Consider the following 27,305-nt stretch of genomic DNA (forward strand, 5'->3'; position numbering starts at 1 on the left):
ATGGGCCCCTCTTTGGTCATTTGTCTACATACAGTAGACTATCTGTTGTAATAAGAGCACAGTTATAGAAGAATGTCTTGGGGTAGAGAGAGAGAAACAATGTACTTTTCAAACTAATACAATGTCCTATTTACTTTACCTCTGTCGCTGCCAGCATCACCAGAGTTGGCACTTGCACCCTGCAAAGGAAGTGTTTGTTATTCACAACTACCTCCTGTGTGTAGCAACCTCACTTAGTCACAACTAGCCACATTTCATCTATGAACTGCATACATCTATGCCCCTAGAAGTATGATACTTCTTCTCAGAGACGATAGTGATCCAGTTCGAATCTTGTGACAATTCGTGTGCTCCTCTTTCAAGTGCTATTTCGTTAATTGCATGATTGCTTGGTCACAACTTGCTTTGAGTAATTGCTGGTCTACTACCATATCAACTGGATAGTGCACACTATTTTTACACTCTGGCCTGGATTTTGGGTGAACAATCAAACCTCATTGTTCTTCTACACTTAATAGTGAATGTTTCAGCCAACACTCTGCTCTATCAACAGGTGCAAAGAGGTGCAAATGCCAATACCAGTGAGTCAGGCTTGAATTTAGACCAAGATCTATGCTGGCACAAACAGGTGTGTCGATGGGACGTCTTGCTCTAGATCTGGCTTTTGAGTGAGTGAGGTAGATGTTTGCTGAAAGGTAGATGTTGTCTTGGGTAGCTAGGGTGCTGAAGGCTTTTGGCATGCTGGCATTCATCATTCAGGGCATTGAGTAGAGGAGTTGGGATGTTATGTTGCAGTTATATAAAATGTTGGTGACGCCTCATTTGGAGTATTGTGTACAGTTTTGGTCACCCTGTTACAGGAGTGATGTTATTGAACTGGAAAGAGTGCCAAAGATTTACCAGGATGTTGCCTGGAATTGGGGGCCTGAGTTACGAGGAAAAGTTACGTAGACTAGGACTTTATTTCCTGGGACATAAGAGATTGACGGTGACCTGATAGGGGTATATAAGATCATCAGGGGCATAGACAGGTTGAAAGCACATAGTCTTTTTCTCCAGGAGAAGGTGCTTAAAAACAAGAGGGCATATGTTTAAGATCAGAGGTGAGAGATTTAAAAGGGACATCAGGGGCAGCTTCTTCATTCAAAGGGTGGTGCACATTTGGAATGAGCTGCCAGAAATAGTGGTTGAGGTGGGCATATTAGCAACATTTTAAAAGCCATCTAGATGGGAATGTGGATAGAAGAGGTTTAGAGGACTATGGGACTAGCTCACTGGACAACAGTTGGCATGGACGAGTTGGGCTGTAGGACCTATTTCCATGCTGTAAGATTCTTTGACTCTGTTCTGCCTGCTTCACAGTTGTGATTTTTGTATTCATTGTCTTAAAACTCAGCATGAAACCTGCTATTGCACATTTAAGCAGCCATTGAGAGATAAGCAGCTGACTCTTTGAAAAAGTGTTACAAAACTGGTTGCAGTGTGCTGAGTAACATGCTAGGCTGAATAGCTTCCATCTGTGCCATAAAGCTGTGTATTTCCATGTTTTGTATCTCTCACTTGACATTGAGTGCATTACCCTCACATCTACTGAAGATACACACACACACACACACACACACACACACACACACACACACACACACACACACACACACACACACACACACGTCCATTTTTCTGAATGATCTACAGGCTTTCATTTGATTTGTCGTAGAATGAATTGCACAAATGGTAGAGTCACTTGTGGTGTGGGATTATCATTTTGGTGTTTCCTCATGGGTAGATGAATTTGGATGATCCTCCTCTTAACATGAGAACATGACTTCTCATTTGTCAGACTTGCTCAGGAAACACATTCATGTGATAATAACATGGATTAGTTTAAGATGCATTAGAAGTTTGTTTTTAAAAATAGATCTGTCGGGCTGAAACATTTACAAAAATATTTCTATTCATTCTTAAAATGGACAAAAATTCTGAAGAAAAATGGGGGAATTGAACTTGACATCCTATAAACTGTACAGTGGTTTAAAAAAGCTGATGGACTTTATTCTTTCTGTTCCTTGTTTTGTGTTAGTTTATTTGTGTTGTTTGTCACAAACATGGGAAAGTAAATTGTGAAGGACATAAGGCTACAAAGATATCACTAGGTTAAGTGAGTAGGCAAAGATCTAGAAGTGGCGTATAATGTTGGACAATATGAAATTGTTAATTTTGGCATGAAAAATAGTTAAAAATGTATTGTGTGATTGCTGAGCTCTGAGATGCAGAGGGGTTTGGGTGTCCTAAGAGCATCATTTGCACTAGGACACCCAAGTACTACAAGTGATGGGAAAGCTAATGGAATGTTACCATCAGTTGTGATGAGAGTTGAATACAAAGGTAGGAAGGTAATGCTTCTGTTACATGGAGTATTCGTGAGACTACATCTGGAGTAGTGTGCTCAGTTTTGGTTGCCTTGTTTAAAGAAGGATGCAAGTGCCATTGGAAGCAGTTCGGAGAAGATTTACAAGACTAGTACCTGGAATAGGTGGTTTTCTTGGGAATAAAGGTTGGAAAGACTTGGCTTGGAGTTCAGAAGGGTGAAAGGTGACAGCTATAAGCTCTTGACAGGGTGGATGTGGAGAAGGCATTTCCTCTAGGTGGGAAAGAGCTGGGGATCCACAGCTGGGGATCAGTGCTTTTAAAAATAAGCTGATCTCCATATGAGACAGATGAGGCAAATATTTTTGAGAGCCCTAAGTCTTTAGATCTCTCTTAAAGAGCAATGGAATATTTTTGAGGCAGAGCTAGATAAATTCTTGATAAGCAAGGGACTTGAAAGGTTATTGTGGTTACAGCTGAATGCTGAGTTGAGGTTACAGACTGAACAGCAATGATTTTATCAAATGGCAGAGCAGGCTTGAGTGGCCATTTGGCCTGTTCCTGCACCTAATTTGTAAATTCTGCTGTCAATGTCAAGCTGTTGTAGTTCTCTTTCTGTTCTCCTTGTTCTTGTTTTTTCCCTTGGGAGTAAGGATGACTTGTTTTCACACAAATGAAAGATGCCAGTGTGAGATTTGTTTTAATTTTTGTTGGCCACTTTGTTGGCTGATCTTTTGGCCTCAACACTACTGTCTTGCTAAGCCTTTTTATTTGCATAGTTAATCACTCACTTCAAATTTGTGTATTCCTGCACTTTCTTTGGTGTGTCATTATAAAAGAAAAATCTAATCCAGGAGTCAGCTGGTAGCTACATTTACATGCCAGATGACTTCATCTCCTTCTGAAGAATTGAACATTCTTCATTGCACGTCTGACGTGGTGATCAAGAGAGCACATCAGTGTATGTACTTAAGTCCTTGAGAAGATTTGTCTTGTACATGAGGATTCTCTCAAATTTCTACAAATGTGCTACAAGAAAGTATCCTGACAGGTTGCATTTCAGCCTGGTATAGCAACTGCTCTGCTCTGGACAGTCGGAACCTGCAGAGAGTGGTAAATAGAGCCCAGTCCATCACAGGCTCATCACTTCCTTGCATTCAGTCCATCTTCACAGACTATTGCAAGAGGAAGGCTAACAGTATTGTCAATGATGCCTGCTACCTTGGCCATTCCCTTTTCTCCTACCTTCTAGGAGAAGATACAGGAGATTGAAAACCCAGATGACCAGACTCAAGAATAGCTTCTTCCCCACTGCTTCTGAACCAATGACCTCTTTCACATCCCCTTCCCGCTTGTGACAAGAGACTGTAGAGACTAACTGCTAGAATCTGGAGCAACAAACAATCAGCTGGAAGAACCCGGTTGGAAGAACTTAGGGGGGGGGAGGGATGGAGGGTGCAGGGCTAAGAAGGAATTGTTGATGTTTTGGGTCAAAACCCTGCATCAGGACTGAGAGGGGAGATAGCCAATATAAAATGGGGGGGGGGGGGGGGGGGGGGAGGTGATGAGACAAGAGTCTCAGGTGATTGGAGGTGAAAGACAGCATGCATGTCCTTCCAGGTAGGGAGGGGAGTTGAAGTTGCATAGCTAGGGGAACATCACCTCGTATTCTGCCTGGGTAGTCTACAACCCAATGGCATGAATGTTTGAGTTTTCCAATTTGAGGTAACCCTACCCACCAGAGTGGTTTTTTTTCCTCCCCCTCTTTCCCCTCCTTCTGCCTGTCATCTTTTGCCCCTCCTCAGTCCATCAATCACCAGTCCCTTTCTCTTGTTTTATACTGGCCACCTCCACTCTCAGTCCTGATGTAGGGTTTTGACCCAAAAGTTAACAATTCCTTTCCTCCCAGTGGTGCTGTTTGACCCGCTGAGCTCCTCAAGCTGATTGTTTGTTGCTCCCTTCCTGGTGGTGCTGCCATGTCCTCAAACCCTTAATTATACCTCTTCTGTTATTGTCACTTTAGCATTTCTTTTAGCACTACTATACTTTGCACCATTCCTATGTTTTGCACTTGTCGCTGTATTGTGTCATAATTATTATTACCATGTATAATATTTACTCTGTGAGCTTCACGCAGGCAAAGAATTTAATTGCACCCTGGTGTATATGACAATAATCTAATCTAATCTAATCTGAGGAAGCCTGCTATGTTATACTCCGTCTCCGAAGCACACAGGAGGGCAGGGATCACTTCTACCTAGTCGACCATAAATTTATACTGTCTTTGAGGTCTTGATCTCCAAGCTCTTTTCCTCAGATGACTAAAGACTGTGTTAGCATATTTAAAGATAGTGGTGAATATCCTCATTGACGTTGGTCTTTGTTGAGAAATGACCTTATCAGTCACCTTTGAACTCGCAGAACTGGAGTGGAAGCAATTCGTGCTTCATCCCAAGGACCACCTAAAAAGAAAAGTACCAAGGGGAAGCTGCATCATCAGATGTGTTGTCTTTTAGATGAGTCCTGATGCAGTGTTCTGACCCGAAACATCAACAATTCCTTTCTCTCTACACACATTTTTCTAAGATCCTCCAGCAGATTTGTTCGTTGCTCCAGATTCCAGCATCTGTCATCTCTTGTGCCTCTACTGAAGTTAAGTTTCTTCAGCTTTCTGCAATGGCTGTAACAGTCCCACATCTTTTATATTCCTAGGAAGAGCAAGGGCATTGTCATTGTTTCCTATTAAACACATTTGTTCTACTAAACAGATTCTGGTCGTTATCATACTGTTACTTTCGGAATCTTTATGTGATAAAATTGACTACCATGTTTCTTGTATTACAACAGTGACTACATCCAGTGCAGTTGAAAAATTGCAGATACTGGAACTCTGAAGTAAAAACAGAAAATGCTGGTAATAATCAGCAGCATCTGTGAACAGAGAAACCGAATTGATGCTTGAGGTCCAACACACAAGATGCTGAAGGAACTCAGAGGGTTGGGCAGCATCGATGGAGGGAAATAGACAGTTGATATTTCGGGTCGAGGACCTTCATCTGGACTAGTTCAACCTGCTGAGTTCCTCCAGAATCTTGTGTGTTGCTCCAGATTCTAGCATCTGCAGTTTCTTGTGTCTTTCATGTTTGAGTTTGATGTGGCCCTTCATTGGAACTGCAATATGATGTTGACAGCTGATGTGGCAGTATGTCACAAATGTCAATGAAACGTTTTTGGTAATAAATGTCCAGAATACAGTACCCTTCAGATACTGTCATGTGATTGTACATATTCATTTGAGTAGACAAAGCCTTATTTTAACAGCTCATTTAAAGGATAATACCTCAACAACACAGATTCCTCACTTCCTTGGTGCTGCACCTAAATGATTATTTGGTGCTAGAGTGGAGCTTTATTCCACAACTTTCTGCCTTTGAAATGGAAGCAAACTATCAAAACCTGAGGAAAAAGCTCAATTCCAAGGAACAGCTTGCATATATGTGCCTGGCAGGTTTCTAGAGCAGCAGGGCTGACCTGCTTCAGAAAGCTGTTTTCTTGCATAAGTGACTTTCAGAAGTTGTGCGTGGTTTTTTAAGTAAATGTAAATGCATATTGTTTAATTTGTTGGAGTACAATTGTAGATTGCTTCAGATTTTGATGCAGGTAAAAGGTTTAACAGGTTTTTTTCCTGCAATTTTAGTGATGGCAAATGATTGTATTTGGCTATCAGTGTCAAGCACTCTCTGGTCACCTTACAATGCAACATTATACCAGCTTCTTCTGCATACTATGTATGTACTATACATAAGTGTTAATTGTATTTAATTTTACACCAGCTTACTTTTAAGATAATGGCTGCAAAATTAAATTTTGCATCTCTTGGGTGAATTAATAATTATAGAATAAAAACAAGTTGCTGAAAACAAGTTGGCCAACATTTGTGCAACGAGAAAGATTTAATGTTTCCTGTTGTGACAAAGGTTTTTCAACCCTAAACATTAACTCTATTGTTATTCATGTATGCTCTCTGAGCTGCTGAGTGTTTCTGCTATTTACTGTTTTGATATCGGCATCTAATTTTTTTTATTATTATTTGGATCTTCTGGATGCAATTTTGCTTTATACATTTTAATAAAAAAAAATCAAACAAGCAGATTCACAAAATGGTAAATGGTCCTGAAAGTCTGTTTGTCTCCACCCTCCCTACCCTCAATATCATCTTTCCAACTTGGCCTTGTTTTTTGATTTCAGTTGACTGCATAAGTATCTGTGTAAGGTGGATAGGATCTGAGTATAGTCGACATCTTTTAAGGTTGCTAAGATTTAACCTTAAATTGGCGGCACGGTAGCAGCAGTTAGCGTGATGCTATTTACAGTGCCAGCAATCGGGGTTCATTTCCCATCGCTGTCTGTAAGGAGTTTATGTTCTTCCCGTGTCTGCGTGGGTTTCCTCTGGGTGCTCCGGTTTCCTCCCATATTCCAAAGATGTACGGGTAGGTTAACATGGGTTTAAATGGGCAGCGCAGACTCATTGGGCTGGTAGGGCCTGTTACCGTGCTGTAAATAAAGTTTTAAAAGGTTTTAAAGTTAAGAGAAGACCCAATTTTCTTTCTTGTGGTGAGGGTAATGCAGATGCGTTCACTATGATGATGTAGAGTGATTGCAAACTGTTAATACTGCTTAAAATGAACATCAACAATGACAGAAACCCTTGAAATGAGAGCAAGACCAAGAAATAATATTTCTTCTAAAACTGGTAAGATAAGCTCTTTATTAGTCACATGTACATCGAAACACAGTGAAATACATTTTTTGCGTAGTGATTTTGGGGGGACAGCCCGCAAGTGTCGCCACGCTTCCGGCACCAACATAGCATGCCCATCACTTCCTAACCTGTACATCTTTGGAATGTGGGAGGAAACTGGAGCAACTGGAGGAAACCCACACAGACACAGGGAGAATGTGCAGACTCCTTACAGACAGTGGCTGGATTTGAACCTGGGTCGCTGGCGCTGTAAAGCATTATGCTCCCGTGCCTGCTAGAAGGTAGGAAGATAACCAAGCTTTATGAACCGAGGAGGTTGGATAGGAGAAGAGAGGAATGTTTTTTACATTTTATTTACAGCGTGGTAACAGGCCCTTCCGGCCCAACAAGTCTGTGCCACCCATTTTAAACCCAAATTAACCTACCCGTACGTCTTTGCAATGTGGGAGGAAACCGGAGCACCCGGAGGAAACCCACGCAGACACGGGAGAACCTACAAACTCCTTACAGACAGTGATGGGAATCGAACCCCAATCGCTGGCACTGTAATAGCGTCGCACTAACCGCCATGCTACCGTGCCGGTTAGTGATTTAGATTGTATGCCTTGGCACGAAGGTCTTGAATCTTTTCCGACTTTACATCTATGATAAAGAATTTAGTAACCTGGCAAAGGTTAAGAAGAACAAAAGGGTAGCATGAACTGAAGTTTCTCCTTTTTAAGGTGCTCCTTTAAATGTTTTTAGTTAGAATATAGGAACTGGCCCTTCAACCAACCAACCAACCATGATGCCAAATTAAGCTAATCCCATCTGTCAGCACATGGTGCGTATTCACTGTCTAAATGCCTCTTAAACATTGCTTTGGTATCTGTTTCTACCACCTACCCTGGCAGTGTGTTCCAGGCACCTATCATTCTGTTTTTTTAAAAAAAACTTGCCTCACTGATCTTTAAACTTTTCCCTCTCTCATCTTAAACCTATATCCTACAGTATTTGACATTTTAAAAAGACTCCTGACTATCTACCCTATCTATTCCTCTCATGATTTTATATACTTCTATGAAGCTGCCCCTCAGCCTCTGACGCTCCAGCTTCTCCTCATAGCTAAAGCATTCTAATCTAGGCAACGTCCTGGTGAACCTTCTTCACCCTCTCCAAAGACTCAATGTCCTTCCTACAGTATGGTGACCCAAACTGCACACAGTACTCCAAATATAGCCTGACCAAAGTGTTATACAGCTTCAGAGTGACCCGAGCATGAAAGCAAGCATGCTGTGTGCTGCCTTTACCACTCTATCTGCTTGTTCTGCCACTTTCAGGGAGCTATGGATTTGGACACCCACCCCCACAACCCATCCATCAATGCTCCTAAGGGTCCTGGCATTCACTTTATACTTCTCTCTTGCATTTGACCTCCAAAAGTATATGTCACATCTGTCTGGATTAAACTCCATCTGCCGTTTCTCTGCCCAAATTTCCAATTGATCTGTATCCTTTGACAACCTTCCTTGCTATCCACAACTCTACCAATTTTCATGTCATCTGCAAATTTACTAATCAGACCACCTACATTTTTATCAAAACTATTATTTTATTTCAAACAGCGGAGGTCCCAGCATCAATCCTTTCAGAACACCACTTGCGTCAAGACCTCCAGTCAGCAAAGCGCCCTTCTACAGCAAACCTCCGACTTCTGAGATCCAGTCAATTTTGGATCCAATTTACCAACTCATTGTGGATCCCATGTGACTTGATCTTCTGGACCAGCCTAACCTGAGGAACCTTTCAAATGCTTTGCCAGAGTCAATGTAGACAACTTCCACTGCACTACCCTCTTCAGTCACCTTCATCACGTCTCAAAAAAAACTCAAGTTTGTAAGATGGGAACTCCCACAAAAAGCCATCCCTTAAGTCCATACTTTTCCAAATATGAGTAAATCCTGTCCCTAAGAATATTCAGTAACTTCCCTCCCATTGATCTAAGCCTTACCCCCTCCCTCCCACTGAACAATTTCCTGGTTTATCCCTGTTGCCTTTCTTAACCAACATTAGCGATTCTTCGGTCTTCTGGCACCTTGCCCATGGCTAAAGGGGATACAAAGAGTTCTATCAAGACCCCAGCAATGTTCTCCCTTGCTTCACTGAGTGACCTGGGATAGATCCCATCAGACCTTGGGCTCTTATCTACCTTAAATGTTTTTCGAGAAGACACCACCACCTTCATATCACCATTCCCTAGAATATCAACATGCCTTTCCCTACTCTTGCCATCATCAATGTCCTATTTCCTTGGTGAATATCAATGTGAAGTACTCATTAAGGTTCTCACCCACTTCCTCTGGCTCTACACATAAATTCCCTTCTTTGTCCTTGAGTGGACTTCCCCTTTCCCTACCTATCCTCTTGCTCCTAATATATGTATAAAATGCCTTTGGTTTCTCCCTAATCCTATTTGCCAGTGACACTTAATGGGCCCTTTTAAGCCCTACAAATTTCTTCCTTAAGTTCTATCCTGCTTCCTTTTATATTCCTCAAGCTTTTTCATCCCCTTGTGGCCTGTTGTGGCTTGGTCTAATGTTTTTAATATTTCCCAGAAATGCTTTGGAATGAGCCATAAAAACACTATAAATGTTGTGCAACCTGCTACTTTGCAGTGGATACAAACATGCACCATGTTAAACAATTGGCCATTAATCTGATTAGAGTTAGCATGAATACAATTCTTTGTACTGTTCTTTGAAGACAAGAACGACTTTGTGCATGAATATGACCTGATTTAACAGTAAACTTTTGAACCACTAAAGTATTTTAATGTCATGCAGACAGTTTTGCTACTTTTTTTCTTCTTCATGTAATGTTGTTGCATAAAAAGTAGAAGTACCTCCTGTTTGTTTGTAACTTTCACCAATTGGTGATCCTAACCCAGAGCCAACAGTGCATGTCAAGAATTTGGGTACAGAGGTGGGTGTGCCATAACATTAAATAAACAACAATTCTTGTAGTGTTGATGACAACTGGTTCAAAATCCTTTTGTGCACTTCTGAGATTCAAAACAATATGACAACTCTCTGAAGTTTATCTTCTTGTCTTGCTTAGGAAGCCATTCCCCTTTTGGCTAAGAATTAAATGGTGAAATTATTCTCAGAATCTAAAACTAGTGTAACCCACACAAAATGCTGGAGGAACTCAGCATCTATAGAGAGAAATAAACACTCGATGTTTCGGGTCCAGACCCTTCATCAGGACTGGAATAAGGAGGTTGGGGAAGGGGGAGGAGCACATGCAGGCAGGGGATAGGTGAGTTCAGGTGAGGGGGGAAGGTGGGAGGGGGGAGAAGTAAGAAGCTGAGAGGTGATAGGTAGAAGAGGCAAAGGGCTGAAGGAGGAGGAATCTGGTAGGAGAGGGCAGTGGACCATGGAATAAAGGGAAGGGGTGGGGGGGGGGGGCGGAATGGATAGGTAGGTCCTTTTATGTTCCCTCATTCGTAAGGCCCCCTTCCTCCCCCTGCCCTCATGACCTGCTTATCTATTCCCCATCTCCTTCCCTTTTTATTCCATGGTCTACTGCACTCTCCTGCTGGATTCCTGCTTCAGCCCTTTGCCTCTTCTACCTATCACATCTCACTTCTCCCCCCCGCTTCCCACCCCACCCTCCGACCTTCCCCCTCTCACCTGAACTCGCCTATCACCTGCCTGCATGTACTTCTCCCCCGACCACCTTATTCTGGCTTCTGCCCTCTTCCTTTCCAGTCCTGAGGAAGGGTCTGGACCCAAAATGTCGACTGTTTATTTCCCTCCATAGATGCTGCCTGACCTGCTGAGTTCCTCCAGCATTATGTGTGTGTTGCTCCAGATTCCAGAATTTCTTCTCTCTAAAACTAGTGTGCAATGTTGGGAGAAATGGTAAATATATGCGCCACTTAATTTGAATCTTTCTGAATTGTGAATTAATATTATCTTCAATTGATATTCCTACTATTAGTCGTAGGGTTCTGCAGCACAGAAATGGGCTCTTTGGCTCAACTCTTCGATGCTGAATGTGATGCCTAGCTACACTAATCCCATTTGCCTGCACTAGACTCGTATCCTTCTACCTTTTTTCCTATTCTTGTCCAAATACATAATTAAATGCTGTAATTGTAACTTTATCTGCCTTTACTACTTCCTCATATAACCACCACCCTTTTTGTGAAAATCTTGTCCTGAGGATCTCCTTTAAATTTATCCACTCTTGTCTTTAAACCCGTGCCCTCTAGTTTTAGATGCCCCGCCGACCCTATGGAAAAGACTCTATGTATTCTATCTATGTCCCTCAATTTTGTAAACCTCAATAAGGTCACCTCTCAACCTCCTAGGTTCCAGTGAGAATAGACCCAGCCTATCCAGTGTCTCCTTATAACTACAGCCCTCCTGGTGAATTCCTTCTGTACTCTTTTTAATGCTACCACATCCTCCTTGTCATGTGGCAACCAGAACTGAATACAGTACACAACTGCATTGTAGTTGAAAGGTGTGCATGTGGGGATGTGTCTTTTGGATCAGAATCAGTGTCAGGATCAGCTAGTTGCTCACATTGTCAGAGGTGAAAATATGGAAATACAAAATTAGTTTAATTCTCTAATTTAGCAAATTTGTTCTGAAACTATCTGTTGTTTTTCCTTCTATTCTCTTCAGTCCATCAATATTGATTTGAAAGTGGACCATATTAAACTGAGTCCTTGTGCAAGATATTTAGGATATCGGTATTGGTTTATTCTTGTCACTTGTACCGAGGTAAAGTGAAAAACTTTGCCTTGCAGACCGTCCATACAGGTCAATTCATTACACAGTGCAGTTACACTGGGTTAGTACAGAGTGCATTGATGTAGTTAGTACAGGTAAAAACAATAACAGTATAGAGTAGATGGTCTCAGCTACAGAGAAAGTGCAGTGCAATAAGGTGCAAGCTCACAACCAAGAAGATCGTGAGGTCAGAGTCCATCTTATCGTATAAGGGAACCGTTTAATAATATCACAGTGGGGTAGAAGCTGTCCTTAAGTCTGGTGGTATGTGCCCTCAGGCTCCTGTATCTCCTCCAATAGAAGAGGAGAGAAGAGAGAATGACCTGGGTGGGTGGGTCTTTGATTATGCTGGCTGCTTCACCAAGACAATGAGAGGTATAGACAGCGTCCATGGAGGGGAGACTGGTGTCTGTGTGCTGGGCTGTGTCCACAACTCTCTGCAGTTTCTTGTGGTCCTGGACACAGCAGTTGCCGTACCAAGCTGTGATACATCCAGATAGGGATCAATAAAAGTTGGTGAGTGTCAAAGGGACAAACTGAATTCCTTTCACCTCCTCAGGAAGTAAAGGTGCTGGTGAGCTTTCTTGGCTGTGGCATCTATGTGATTTGACCAGGACAGGCTGTTGGTGATGTTCACTCCCAGGAACTTGAAGCTCTCAACTCTCTCGACTTCAGCACCGTTGATGTAGACGGGTGCATGTACACTGCCCCTTTCCTGAAGTCAGCTCTTTTGTTGACATTGAGGGAAAGGTTGTTGTCATGACACCATTCCACTAAGCGCTCTCTTTCTCCTTCTGGTACTCCGACTCATTGCTGTTTGAGATACAGCCTACAACAGTGGTATTATCTACAAACTTGTAGATGGAGTTAGAGCAGAATCTGGCCACACAGTCATGAGTGTATAGGGAGTAGAGTCGAGGGCTGAGCACGCAGCCTGGTGGGGCACCAGTGTTGAGAATAATCGTGCTAGAGGATTTGCTGCCTATCCTCACTGGTTGCGGTCTGTTGGTTAGGAAGTCAAGGATATAGTTACAGAAGGAGGTGTTGAGTCCTAAGTCTTGGAGTTTGGTGACAAGTTTGCTTGGGATTATTGTGTTGAAGGCAGAGTTGTAGTCAATAAACAATAGTCTAATGTAGGCGTCTTTACTGTCCAGATGCTCCTTAGCTGAGTGTAGGGCCAGGGAGATGGCATCTGCTGTAGTCCTGTTCTAGCAATAGGCAAATTGCAGTGGGTCGAGATTATGTGGGATGCTGGAGTTGATGCATGCTATGACCAGCCTCTCAAAGCACTTCGTGATGGTGGATGTCAGAGCCACTGGTCGGTAGTCATTCAGGCATGTTACCTTGCTTTTCTTAGGAACCAGGATGATAGTGGTCTTCTTAAAACAGGTGGGAACCTGAGATTGAAACAGGGAGAGGTTAAATATGTCTGTAAATACTTCTGCCAGCTGATCAGCACAAGATCTGAGCACGCGGCCAGGGACACCATCTTTCCTCGTGTTCGCTCTCCGGAAGACTGATCTTGCGTCCTTGACGGTGACCACAGGTTCAGTTGCGTTGGAGGCTATCAAGGTGGATGGTGACAATCCACTTCCCTTCCGTTCAGTTAGGATATTTTGGAGTAACAGAGAAACATAGAAAAACTACAGCACAATTCAGGCCCTTCGGCCCACAAAGCTGTGCCGAACATGTCCCTACCCTAGAAATTACTAGGCTTACCCATAGCCCTCTATTTTACTCAGCTTCATATACCTATCTAAAAGTCTCTTGAAAGACCCTATCGTATCAGACTCCACCACCATTTCCGGCAGCCCATTCCACGCACTCACCACTCTCTGAGTAAAAAAACTTACCCCTGACATCTCCTCTATATCTACTCCCCAGCACCTTAAACCTATGTCCTCTTGTGGCCACCAATTCAGCCCTGGGGAAAAGCCTCTGACTATCTACCCTATCAATATCTCTCATCATCTTATACACCTCAATCAGGTCCCCCCTCATCCTCCGTCTCTCCAAGGAGAAAAGGCCGAGTTCCCTCAACCTGCTTTCATAAGGCATGCTCTGCATTCCAAGCAGCATCCTTATAAATCTCCTCTGCACCCTCTCTATGGCTTCCACATCTTTCCTGTAGTGAGGTGACTAGAACTGAACACAATAAGTGGGGTCTGACCGGGGTTCTATATAGCTGCAACAGTACCTCTCAGCTCTTAAATTCAATTCCCCGATTGATGAAGGCCAATACACCATATGCCTTCTTAACCACAGAGCCAACCTGCGCAGCCGCTTTGAGCGTCCTATGGACTCGGACCCCAAGATCCATCTGATCCTCCACACTGCCAAGAGTCCTACCATTAATACTATATTCCGCCAACATATTTGACCTACCAAAATGAACCACTTCACACTTATCTGGGTTGAACTGCATCTGCCACTTCTCAACCCAACTTTGCATCCTATCTATGTCCCTCTGTAACCTCTGACAGCCCTCCAAACTATCCACAACACCCCCAACCTTTGTGTCATCTGCAAACTTACTAACCCACCCCTCCATTTCCTCATCCAGGTCGTTTATAAAAATCCAAAGAGCAAGGGTCCCAGTACAGATCCCTGAGGTACACCACTGGTCACCGACCTCCACTCAGAATACGACCCTTCAACAACCACTCTTTGCCTTCTGTGGGCCAGCCAGTTCTGGATCCACATTGCAATGTCCCCTTGGATCCCATGTCTCCTCACCTTCTCCAGAAGCGTTGCATGGAGTACCTTATCAAACGCCTTGCTGAAATCTGTGTGTACTGTGTGTAATTCTTGTCACCGCAATAGAAGAAGGATGTGGAAGCTTTGGAGAGGGTGCAGGAAGAGGTTCACCAGAATGTTACCTGGATTAGAGAGTAAGGAAAGGATTATGTGGAATATGCTGTAAGAAATATGCTATAAGGAAAGGTTGGACAAACTTGGATTGTTTTCTCTGGAGTGGAGGCTGAGGGGAGACCTGATAAGAATCTTTTTCCCAGGGTGGAAATGTCAAATACAAGAGGACATGGCTTCAAGGTGAGGGGGAATGTTTCTGACATTCACCGCAAATAATTTTTGACAGGGTTGACAACGTGAGGAAAGAGGATGTGCTGGAACTTCTGAAAAACATTAGGATAGATGTCACTGGGACCAGACGGGATGTATCCAAGGTTATCACGGGAAGCGAGGGAAGAGATTGCTACGCCTTTGGTGATGATCTTTGCGTCCTCGCTGGCCACAGGAATAGTGCCAGTTGATTGGAAAGTGGCATATGTCTTACTTCAGTGGTGGGCAAATTACTGCAGAAGATGCTTAGGGACAGGATTTATGGGCATTTGGAGAAGCATAGGCTGATTAGGGACAGTCAGCATGGCTTTGTGAAGAGCAGGTTGTGCCTCGCGAGCCTGATTGAATTCTTTGATGTGACAAAGCACATTGATGAAGGTAGAGCAGAGGATGTGGTGTACGTGAATTTTAGTAATGTGCTTGATAAGTTTCCTCATGGAAGGATAATTCAGGAAGTCAGGAGGCATGGGATTCAGGGAAACTTGGCTGTGTGGATTCAGAACTGGCTTGCTCATAGAAGGCAGAGGGTGGTTGTAGATGGAGTGTATTCTGCGTGGAGGTTGGTGGGGGCAGATATATTAGGGACTTTTAAGAGACTCTTAGTTAGACACATGAATGATAGAGAAATGGAGGGCTATGTGGGAGGGATCTTGGATAGATCTTGGAGCAGGATAAAATGTCGGTACAACATTGTGGGCCGAAGGGCCTGTACTGTGCTGTAATGTTCTATGTTCTAACTAATAATCATGGGAGTGTGACTTCACTGGCTGCCAAGCACTTCTTTGGCCAGAGGTTGCATTTAAGGCAAGAAGGCCTTAAACTCCACCAAATCTCAGCAATGAGAACAACGTTGCTGCAGCAGGCAAGTACAGGCAGTTCCCTACTCACTGAGCCAACCCTCACAGCAGGCATGCTTGCCAATGGGGCATGGAGAGAAGTCAGAAATCTCTTAAGGTTGGAGGAGACTGGAGAAATGCAAGGGAGTATATTGGACTGGAAGTTAAGAGTCATCGACCGCAACGGCACAGAAACAGGCCCTCCAGCCCATCTCGTCCTTGCCGGCCTGGTTTTCTGCCTAGTCCCATCTACTTGCACCTGGACCATAGCCCTCTGTTTCTCTCCATCCAAACTTCTCTTAAATGTTACAATTGAACCTGCACCCACCACTTCTGCTGGTAGCTTGTTTCACACTCGTACCACCCTCTGAGTGAAGTCGTTCCCCCTCAGATTCCCCTTAAGTATTTTACCTTGCACCCTAAACCTATGACCTCTAGTTCTAGTCTCACCCAATCCAAAGGGAAAAAACCAGCATGTATTCACACTATTTATATCCCTCATAATTTTGTATGCCTCCATAAGATCTCTCATTCTCCTGTGCTTCAGTTCTAACCTATTCAATCTTTCCCTGCAACTGAAGTCCTCAAGTCCCAGCAACATATTTGTAAATTTTCTCTACACTCTTTCAAATTTACTGATATCTTTCCTGTAGGTAGATGACCAGAACTGCACACAATACTCTAAATTCAACCTCACCAACGTCTTATATAACTTAAACATAATATCCCAACTCCTGTACTCAATGCCCTGATTTATGAAGGCCAACGTGCCAGAAGCTCTCTTTGCAACCCTATCTACCTGTGATGCCACTTTCAAGAAACTATGGATCTGTATTCCCAGGTCCCTTTGTTCTACCACACACCTCAGAGCCCTACCATTCACTGTGTTAATCACTGGTTTGTTCTCCCAAAGTGCAACACTTCATACTGTCTGCAATAAATTCCATTTGCCATTTTCAGCCCATTTTCCTAGCTGGTCCAGATCATGCTGCAAGCTTTGATAGCCTTCCTCGCTGTCCACTATGCCCCCAATCTTGGTGTCATCTGCAAATTTGCTGATCCAGTTTACCACACTACCATCTAAATCATTAATATAGATGATAAACAACAATGGACCCAGCACCGATCCCTGTGGCACACCACTGTCACAGGCCTCCAGTCAGAGAGACAACTGTCTACTACCACTCTCTGGCTTCTCCCAATCAGCCAATGTTGAATCCAATTGGCTACTTCATCCTGAATGCCAAGTGACTTAACCTTCTGGAGCAGCCTCACATGCAGGACTTTGTCAAAGGCCTTGCTAAAGTCCATGTAGATGACGTCCACCACCTTCCCTTGATCAACCTTCCTGGTAACCTCTATAAGATTGGTTAGACGTGACCTGCCATGCACAAAGCCAAGTTGACTATCCCTAATCAGGCCCTGTCTATCCAAATACTTGTCTCTCGGAATACCTTCCAATAATTTACCCATGACTGATGTCAGGCTCACTGGCCTATAATTTCCCGGGTTATTTGTAGAGCCTTTTTTAAAGGACGGAACAACATTAGCTATCCTCCAGTCCTCCGGCACCTCACCTGTGACTAAGGACATTTTAAATATCTCTGCCAGAGCCCCTGCAATTTCTGCACTAGCGTCCCCCATGGTCCGAGGGGACACCTCATCAGGACCTGGGGATTTATCCACTTTCATTCACCTCAAAGCAGCTAGCACCTCTTCTTCCATAATCCAGGTACAGTTCATGACCTCACTATTCTTTTGCCTCAGTTATATAATCTCTGTGCCTGTCTCCAGAGTAAATATGGATGCAAAAAATTCATTTAAGATCTCTTCCGGCTCTATGCCTAGATGACCATACTAATCTTCAAGAGGACCAATTTTGTCCCTTGCTATCCTTTTGCTCTGAATATAGCTATAGAAACCCTTGGAATTCTCTTTCACCTTGTCTGCCAAGCAACCTCATGTCCTCTTTTTGTCCTCCCTGATTTCTCTCTCAAGCATTCTCTTGCATTTCAAGCACCTCATTTGATCCTACTTGCCTATACCTGATATGTGCCACCTTTTTCTTTACCAGGGCCTTAATATCCGTTGGTAACCAAGGTTCTCTAAACCTGTTAGCCTTGCCTTTTTATTCTAAAAGGAACGTACAGATTCTATATGCTCAATATTTCACTTTTGTTGCTCTCCATTAAAGAACCACACGGTAACAATAGGTTTGAATTGATCAGTTGATAAGGAAATGGAATTACCAGCAGCACCTTAGTTAATAAATCAATTAATTATTATCTTTATGACTCTTGCACATGTTTCATTGTCAACACCAGGCCTTGCTAATGTTTCTTGAACAAGATTGCTGAAATACCTGGTAATGGATTACTATATTTGACCTACTTTCAGTGCTGATCATAGGAGAAAGACACAGGATGTGACTCAAAAGTTTGTGATTACAAACTTTGCTGAACTACTATGATACAAAGAAGCAACAATGACACATCAAGGCTTCAGTTTTCTTTTGCAGATTTAGCAGTGGAACAGGGTAGTGTCTGTCAATCCCACCTACAGGTGAACAATTTGCCATTCCTGGCACTTCATACTGTTGATGCCGTTGCATCGATTATATTGAGCTCATCCATTCAGCAAACCACTTAACTGCCTTGCAGATCATTGCTGTACCCTCTTCTAAGTGTAGCCTGAGGAAATGACAATAGCCAGACTATGACACGGTGACAATCCTGGAGACACTTACCTTTCATGAACCCCAAATTTACACAATGTGTGAAGTAGAAGCTGGAGTATGCCACTCAGCTGCCAAAAGCCTGCTCTGTTACTGAAGATTATGGATGATCTGATCATTCCTTCAATTCCACAATCCCCTCAACTGTGGTAGCATTTTGCCCTGTTGCTTATCAAGTATATATCTACTTCAGCCTTAAACGTTCAAAGACTTTGCTTTGAGGAAGAGTATTCCAAAAACTTGTGACCCTCTGTGTGGTGGGGGGAATTGAAAAATATTCATCTTATTTAATAGTTATTTAGCTTCCCGAATTAGTTGCTGCTGCAACTACATACTAGCCTTTTGTGCCTAGTTCTCTCTCTATCTCAGAGCTCTACAATCTCTTCCCATTTTAAGTAATATGCTTTTAAAAATCTTTCACTGCCAAATGGACAGTTTCATATTTTCCCACATTATCTATATCTTTTTGTAGCCTCCTTATGTTCTCTCCACAATGTATTTTCCTACCTGTTTATGTCACATCATCAAATATAGCATCAAATTTGCATTAGCAACTTCATCAGTCATACCTTTGCCTTCATCCAAGTCTTTGATATAAATTGTAAAAAGTTCAGCCCCAGCAGCAATTCTGGTAGCACGCTGCTCCTTGCATTTTCCCATCCTGTTTCAAAACAAAAACACTTCTGTTTGTTGTTAGCTAATTTTTTTTTTGTTATTCGCGCCAGTATGTTACCTCCTACACGTTTTTATTTTCCTGCAATGACCTTCTGGTATAGCAATTTATCAGATGCCATCTGAAAATCCAAGTATCGTACATCCACTAGATTCCCTTTACTCACAGTATGTTTTACTTTTAGAAAGAACTCAAATAAATTGGTCAAACATGATTTCCCTTTCACCAAACCACATTGCCTTTGCCTGATTGCCTTAAATTAAGCTCTTAAATAACAGCTTCTAAAAATTCCTCAATGACAGATGTTAAACCACCTGGCATGTAATTTCATGCCTTGTGTCTGACTTCCTTTTTGAATTAAAGGAGTTACATTAGTTCTTTTTTTCAATCTAATGAAGGTTTCCCTGAAGTACCAGGCAGTTGAATTTCTAGATGCTTGCTTTTCTGTTAAGATGTGATTATTTCCTTGTGCATTAGATTTCTATAACTACAGTGTATTCATAGACCTTTTAGTTTGAAATTTATTTAGAAGGCAACACATATTAATAGCTGGATAAACAGGATTAAATGGAAGAAGTTCCAGTCAGACTGGTTTTGGTACCTTTAAGCAAGTTCTTATAACTACCTGTGAATCATCAAGGTAACATTAGGCAATAGCTCTGCAAAGGCAAGGTATAAATGTGTGCAGGCTCACCAGTAGAATTTCAATTCCCAGTTTTCTGAATGTTGTCACATTTTCTGCTGTCTCAAGAAGGCAGCACCCATCACTAAGGACCTTCAAGCGGGATATGCCCTCTTCACATTACTATAATCTGGGAGGAGGTTCAGGAGTCTGAAGACCCACACTCAATGTTTTAGGAACAGCTTCTTTTCCTCCACCATCAGATTTCTGAACGGTCCATGAACATTACCTCATTATTCTTCTTTTGCACTATTTATTTATTTTTGTAACTTGTAGTAATTTTTATGTCTTTGTCTTGCACAGTAGTGCTGCCGCAAAACAAATTTCATGATGTATGTCAGTGATAATAAACCTGATTCTGATTCTGACCAATATATCCACCACAGACTAAGGTCAAGCAAAGCTGCATTAACATTCCAGCCCTTTTCTCAGTGAGAAGGCCAGCATTTCCACCCTGTTCTTTCTTGATCCATCTCCGACTCTTTCTGGATTTCTGTCTTCATCTTGGGATGGCGGGGAGGGTTGTGCCTGTGATGGAGCTGGCTGAGTCTGCAACCCTCTGCAGCCTCTTTCGATCCTGCACATTGGAGCTTCCATACCAGGCAGTAATGAACCAGTCAGAATGCTCTCCACTGTACATCTATGACCAATGTTTATTATAAGCCCACAGACTCCTACAGCTATCTTATTTCATCCTGATTTTGAAATTCCATTCAATTCTCCCGTTCCATTCTCTGCTTTCTCAAGAGGCTAAAGAAATTTGGCATGTTCCCTGTTGACCCTTACCAATTTTTATCGATGCACCTATCTGGATACATCATGGCTTGGTATGGCAACTGCCCTGCCCGTGACCACAAAAAACTGCAGAGGGTTGTGGACATAGCTCAGCACGTCGTGAAAACCAGCCTTCCCTCCTTGGACTCTTGTCTATACTTCTCGATGCCTTGGTAAAGCAGCCAACATAATAAAAGACACCACCGACCCCCTTCCATTGGGCAGAAGATACAAAAGCCTGAAAGCACGTACCACCAGGCTCAAGGACAGCTTCTACCACACTGTTATGAGACTACTGAACGGTTCCCTTGTACAATAAGATGGACTCTTGACCTCTCAATCTACCTTGTTATGACCTTGCACCTTAATGTCTGCCTCCACTGCACTGTCTCTGTAACTGTAACACTTCATTCTGCATTCTGTTATTTTACCTTGTACTACATCAATGCACTATGTAATGAATTGATCTGTATGAACAGTATGCAAGATGAGCTCTTCACTGTACCTCGGTGCATGTGACAATAATGAACCAATTCCAATTTCATCTGTCTTTATTCCATCGCTCTGATGGTAAGACTTTCCACATGGTGCCACTGAGATGCTTCCCTTTTCGTTAAATAGTTTCCACTCTACAAAAGTTGACAGAGCACTCGACTGCATCTCTTCGATATTCCTGCACCTCTGTTCTCACCCCCTTTTATTCCTGGACAGTGCAAGGATGTTCTGCTGGTTCTCTCCTTTCACCCCATCTGCCTCTGCATTCAATGAAATTCAATTTCTGCTGCCTTCAATGAGGTTCCATACTTGGCAAATTTTTCCTTCCATGTTCTCCATTCTGAAGAGCCACTCCCTCTGACACCCTGGCCTGTTCTTCCATCTCTGCTTCCCTTCTCACAGACTTTGCTATGCAACATGTGCTCTTTTACTTCATCCCTCCTATCATCCAGGGACCCCAAAAAATCATCTAGGTAAAGCAGAGATTCACTTCTTGCACCCTTTGAGGTTAAGCATGTAGGTGATTAAGGTGACAAATTGTATGCTGGCCTCACAGTGAGAGGATATGAGTATAGGAGCAAGGATGTCTTGATACAATTATACAAGGCATTGGTGTGACTGCACCTTAAAAATTGTATGCAGTTTTGGTCTCCTTATCTAGAGAAGGATACTATGGAGGGCGTTCAGCAAAGGTTCACCAGACTGATGCTCGGGATGGCGGAACTGGTGAATGAAGAGGATTTGTCAGTTAAGCTTGCATTCACTATAGTTCACAAGAATAAAAGGTGATCTCACAGACATAACACTTACAGTACCAGCAACTTGGGTTCAATTCCCACCGCTGTCTGTAAGGAGTTTGTACTCCCCGTGTCTGCATGGGTTCCCTCCGGGTGCTCCGGTTTCCTTCCACATTCCAAAGACGTACGGGTTAGGAAGTTGTGGTCATGCTATTGTTGGCGCCGGAAGCGTGGCGACACTTGCGGGCTGCACCCAGCACGTTCTCAGTAATACAAAAAGACGCACTTCACTGTGTATTTCGATGTACATGTAACTAATTAATATCTTACATCTACAAAATTCTATTAGATGCTGGAAGGATATTCCCGATAGCAGCGAGTCCAAGACCAGAGGGCTGAGATGAGAATTTTTTTTATTAAAATAAAATAAGATATTTATTTATTAGTCACACGTACATCGCAACACACAGTTAAATGCGCCTTTTTGCATTACTGAGAATGTGCTGGGGGCAGCCCGCAAGTGTTGCCACTCTTCTGGCACCAACATCACATGCCCACAGCTCCTAACCTGAATGTCTTTGGAATGTGGGAGGAAACCGGAGCACCTGGAGGAAACCCACGCAGACACGGGGAGAACGTACAAACTCCTGACAGACAGCGGTGGGAATTTCTCCCAGAGATTGAACATCTGGAGAAGTAGTTGGAGTGAAATCATTGAAAAGTATTGAAGAAGGAATGGGATATGGTTCTTGGGTCCAGAAGGATTAAGGGATATGCACAAAAGCTAGAATAGGTTACTGAATTGGATGATCTGCCAAGAAGGTGGCATCCATCACCATCCAGGCCATGCCCTCTTCTCGTTACTACCATCAGGCTGTGGGAGGAGGTACAGGAGCCTGAAGACCCACATTCAATGATTTAGGAACAGTTTCGTCCCCTCTGCCATCAGATTTCTGAATGGTCCATGAAGACTATCTTGTTATTCCTTTTTTGTTTTTGCACTATTTACTTATTTTATGTCTTTTCACTGCATTGCTGCTGCAAAACAACAAATGTCACGTCATATAAGTCAGTGATAATAAACCTGATTCTGAATGGCAGAGCAGGCTTGGAAAGCCCAGTACCATAGAACAGTACAGCACAATACAGGCCCTTTGGCCCACAATGTTGTGCCGACCTTTAAACCTCACCTAAGACTATCTAACCCCTTCCTCCCACATATCCCTCTATTTCAAATTCCTCCATATGCTTATCTAGTAATCTCTTGAATTTGACCAATGTACCTGCTGCCTCCACCACCACCCCAGGCAGTGCATTCCATAAACTACTCAGTAGTTTACTCCTGCTCCTATTTTCTCTGCTTCCAATCTTTATGTATTACATTTGGTGCCTGTGAAGTGATTTCCTCCTACATTGGAGAAACTAAATGCAGGTTGGATGACTCCAGACTCTCTCTCTCTGGGGACACCCGAGCACAGACATGTCCTCTGAAGAGGGACAGGCAGTTAGTTTGGGTGGAACCCCTGACAGCCTGCTGCCTGGACCTGCAAATGGCCACCTTAGCCAGGTTCAGGAGCAGACAAACGAGGAGGTCCCCTGACCAACTCGCACCCACCTACACTGTGCCCAAAGATCAGGAAGGTGGGGCTGAAGCGCAACCAGAACTTGAGGAACAGCCCTTTCAAATACTCGGGCTGCAACCTCTTGTGCTCTGTACATACATGGAACATGGACTTCTCCAGGCTGCAGGAATGGTAGGCAGCCAGGGAGTCCATGAAGCAACTTAAAAACATGTTGCACAGTACTTCTCTGTGCAATATTCTCCACTCCACGTCCACGAGGAAAAGGGGGAGGACTCTCACATGACTGCTGTCGCGTGTTAGGATGGCAGATGAGGGTGAGGAAGCAGAGTGTGTAGGAGCAGCCTGTACAGTAAAAGCCTCTGCAATATGGAACAGCATGGAGGACATTTCAGAGATGCAAGTCGTGTCCTCCCGAGAGAGTTCTATGGCTTGGGTCCAATGAATGATTCTGGCCTAGTGGCAGCAGCCTGGTCACCATCATGCTGCACTCATGAGCCAATCTTAGCGCCCATTGATGGGATGGCTGGAGGCTTCGGCTGCGTGTCCCAGCAGCTTGCAATTTGTTCTTGCACTGTCCGGTATGTCCCTTCCTCTGGCAGAAAGAGTACCTCCCTATGCTGGCGGGGGAGCACTCCTGGGGGCAACCGTGTCTCATGTCAAAAGGTCCTGGTAAAAGATGGGTAACTCTCTCAGAGCTGTGCAGCTGATGCTTGGCACTAGGTGCTGCGTGTCGTCCTGAGGCGGGAAAAAATATGTTGCCAGTGCATGCCATCTGGGAAGATGCTCAACTTACCAGTATCTCTGTAGAATCCGAAGGAGGAGAGTGGCCACCTGAGCTCAGACTCGCACTAATGACTTGCCACTCTCTTTTATTGGGAGACTGAGAACCACAGCAGGTACCCAGTGCCTGTGGCTGGAACCTGTGTTTTTGTTAATTACCATGTTTATTTTTGTGTGCAATTTTACATATTTGTTAATTTGCATGTTATTTCTATGAATGTGACTTCCATGTCTTGCAGTCAATATTTTTAGCAGGCAAGTTGAAGTAACGCCTGTATTGATATATGATTAGTATTGCGACTGGAGCTGAAAGCTGGGTGTGCAGTCAGAGCTTGAATTCGGGTGGGGAATAACGGGGCCAGGAACCTGGGTAGGTTTGTAGCTGAAATCAGGGTCAGGAATGTGGGTAGTTGTGCTGATAACTCTGCTGTTTGCTGCTTCAGTGGTAACACTCGCTATAAGTTGTCGTAGATGGTTAGAGAAGTCAGTAGCTAGTCAATTTGCTCCTTGTAAGACTGAAGTAAATCATAAGCAAGCTGCTGCTGTTTTAACAAACTGAAGCACACAAGCTGAAACTGTTTTATCCGTAGAAAGGTTGACTGCTTTTTATTATTGCAGCCTTAATGTCATTGCCAGCTGCCTTAGAGGTATCTACTGCTTTTGTTAGCCATGGGAAATCTGTGTCCATATCCCTCATGGATAATGAGAACTTAGGCTCTGTCTCCACAAATTATAGTAGAGAAAGACAATCCGGGAAACCTCTTCTAGAAAACAGTTGAATTGATTTGAGTGATTATTTTGCTGAACTAGATTTCAATTTAACTGCATAAAAAAGAATGTTATAAAAATGAAAAATGCAGGAAATGTTCAGCAGGTAAAGCAGCATCTGTGGTTAATTCTCCATGTTGCTGACGTTTCATCAGACTGAGAAAAGTTAGGAATCAAACATGTCTCGAGTTTCAGAGACCGTGATTGAGAAGGTGGAGGGGTGGAAAGAATAAAGGGAATGTCTGTAATAGGAGATTGAATGACATTGTGGTGAGGCTGGCTAAGAGGGCTTAGTGAAGGCTTGGTAATTGTAGCTGCTGTAGAGGAAATGTAAGTAGAAGGAGATGAATAAAAACATGCAACTCTTTGTTGAAAAAAACAACAAGCATTCAATACTTGGAAAATCTGTGAGATACAAAATACTGCAGGTGCTGAAAATCTGAAATAAAACAATGCTGAAAATACTTGGCAAGTATTTCAATTCTGACAACTGGAAAGGTTGGTTATCTGATGTTTAATTTGCTGAGTCCTCAGGGCTGTTAAATGCCTCGTTAGAAGATGAGATTCTGTTCCTTGAGTTTGTGTTGCACTTTGGAACATTGTAAGAGGCCAAAAGAGGTCAGAATGGGATGGAGAACTTTTAACATTGGGTAATTGGAAGCTCAGTGTCACCCCTGTGGACTGAAGGGAGGTGTTCTGCAAAGCACTTACCCAATCTGTGTTTGATTTCTGCAGTATAGAGGAGAGTACATTGTGAACATTGTAGTAGTTCTGTCTGGTACCAAATGATGTCCTTAATATGTCTGGGTGAGGTAAACTAGCCAAGGCATATAGATCAGCAACACTCGAAACTTTTAGTTTTAATAGACTTTTCTTAAAAAAAAGTAACAATATATTGATGTAAAATACTACAAATGTAACATGGGTGTTACAAGCTACTACAAAATTATTTTAGGTATGCCACAAGCTATACTGAAGTACTATGCCTTGCTGCAACTTGTGTATTCTCAACAATCTTGCACAACTTTTAACTCTTAACCAACTGTAACTTCCTGTATAACAGCTTCGATACTCAACTCGCCTCAGTGATCAAAAGAAGTAATTGGTTGCCCTTCATGGACTTTGAGTTGGCAAGGATTGGCCCTGATTTCTTCCCCCCACCTCCCTTTTTTATGGTATTGGAAGAATAGTGAAGCTGCTAACGATTAAACCCCTCCCTTTATGATTGTCCCTTCAATACCTATGTTTCTGTTTTCACTCTCAATTTTGAACTGGTGTCATTATGTTTATTGTTGTTTATTTTGTACACATGTAAGTGAGGTGTAATTTATGTTAACTGAAATTTGTTAACGTGTTTGTCGGAGTCTTGCAATATACTGTGCTGCTGCTGCAAAAAGCTAATTTCATGCTATTTATACCCTGTATGGCTATTGACAACAATAAACTTGACTTGACATGACTTACCCAGTTTACTTTTTATAAGCAAGAAACAGTCCGCTGGAGGAACTCAGTGGATTGAACAGCATCTGTTGGGGGAAAGGAATTGTAGACATTTTGGGTCGAAACCCTGCATCAGCACTTGGAGATGGCCAGAATAAAGACAAGGGGAGTGGTGAGACAGGAGCCAGAGGTGATAGGTAGAGAGTCTACACATCCTAACCAAATTTGACTCTTGGTATCAATTTTCACAGAAAGATTGTTTTGATGGGGAAGAACTCCTAGCTGATTGGTGTCTTGAAAAGTTCTCGCTCAACTAAAATGTTGCAGATGGTTAAACTGTGTAGAAAACAGATAATGTAAATTGTGTCCTTGGGTTAACCTCGTCTGTAGATGGAAATGCCATATACCATTTGGCTTTCTACAATTTGCAAACAGTTTTTAAGTTGCTTTACAAAGGTCCAGTGGTCTCTCAAAGCATACTTGATAGGATTTTGGTTAGTGTTATTCAGTCAGGCATTAAATACACCATCTTCCTGAAGACAGCTGCCTCTAGCACTGACAGCAGTACACTCAATTGGAAGAAGTACAAGTATATTGCTGCTTTACCTAGAAGGTTTGGGTCCGTCAGTGGGAAGGGAAGAGATAAAAGGGCAGGTTATTCATCTCCTGCAGTTACATGGGAAGGGGCTGTGAGAAGGGGAGTTGGAGGGGTGAATCAGAGAATTGCACAAGAAATGATCAGAATTTTGAAAAACCAAGGGAATTTGGAGTCTGGTAGCATCACATTGAAGGTAGTGGGAACTGTAGATGAT

General features: G+C 42.9%; 2 protein-coding genes across 3 annotated transcripts in view; one reads left to right on the forward strand and one right to left on the reverse strand.

The window, feature by feature from the left end:
* LOC127580023 (uncharacterized) overlaps positions 1-27,305 on the reverse strand; it is a 399,650-nt gene that overhangs the window by 314,131 nt on the left and 58,214 nt on the right.
* sema4f (sema domain, immunoglobulin domain (Ig), transmembrane domain (TM) and short cytoplasmic domain, (semaphorin) 4F) overlaps positions 1-27,305 on the forward strand; it is a 166,986-nt gene that overhangs the window by 4,320 nt on the left and 135,361 nt on the right. The window lies entirely within an intron of this gene.

This window comes from Pristis pectinata, chromosome 2, assembly GCF_009764475.1.
Source record: "Pristis pectinata isolate sPriPec2 chromosome 2, sPriPec2.1.pri, whole genome shotgun sequence".
Lineage (NCBI taxonomy): Eukaryota > Metazoa > Chordata > Chondrichthyes > Rhinopristiformes > Pristidae > Pristis > Pristis pectinata.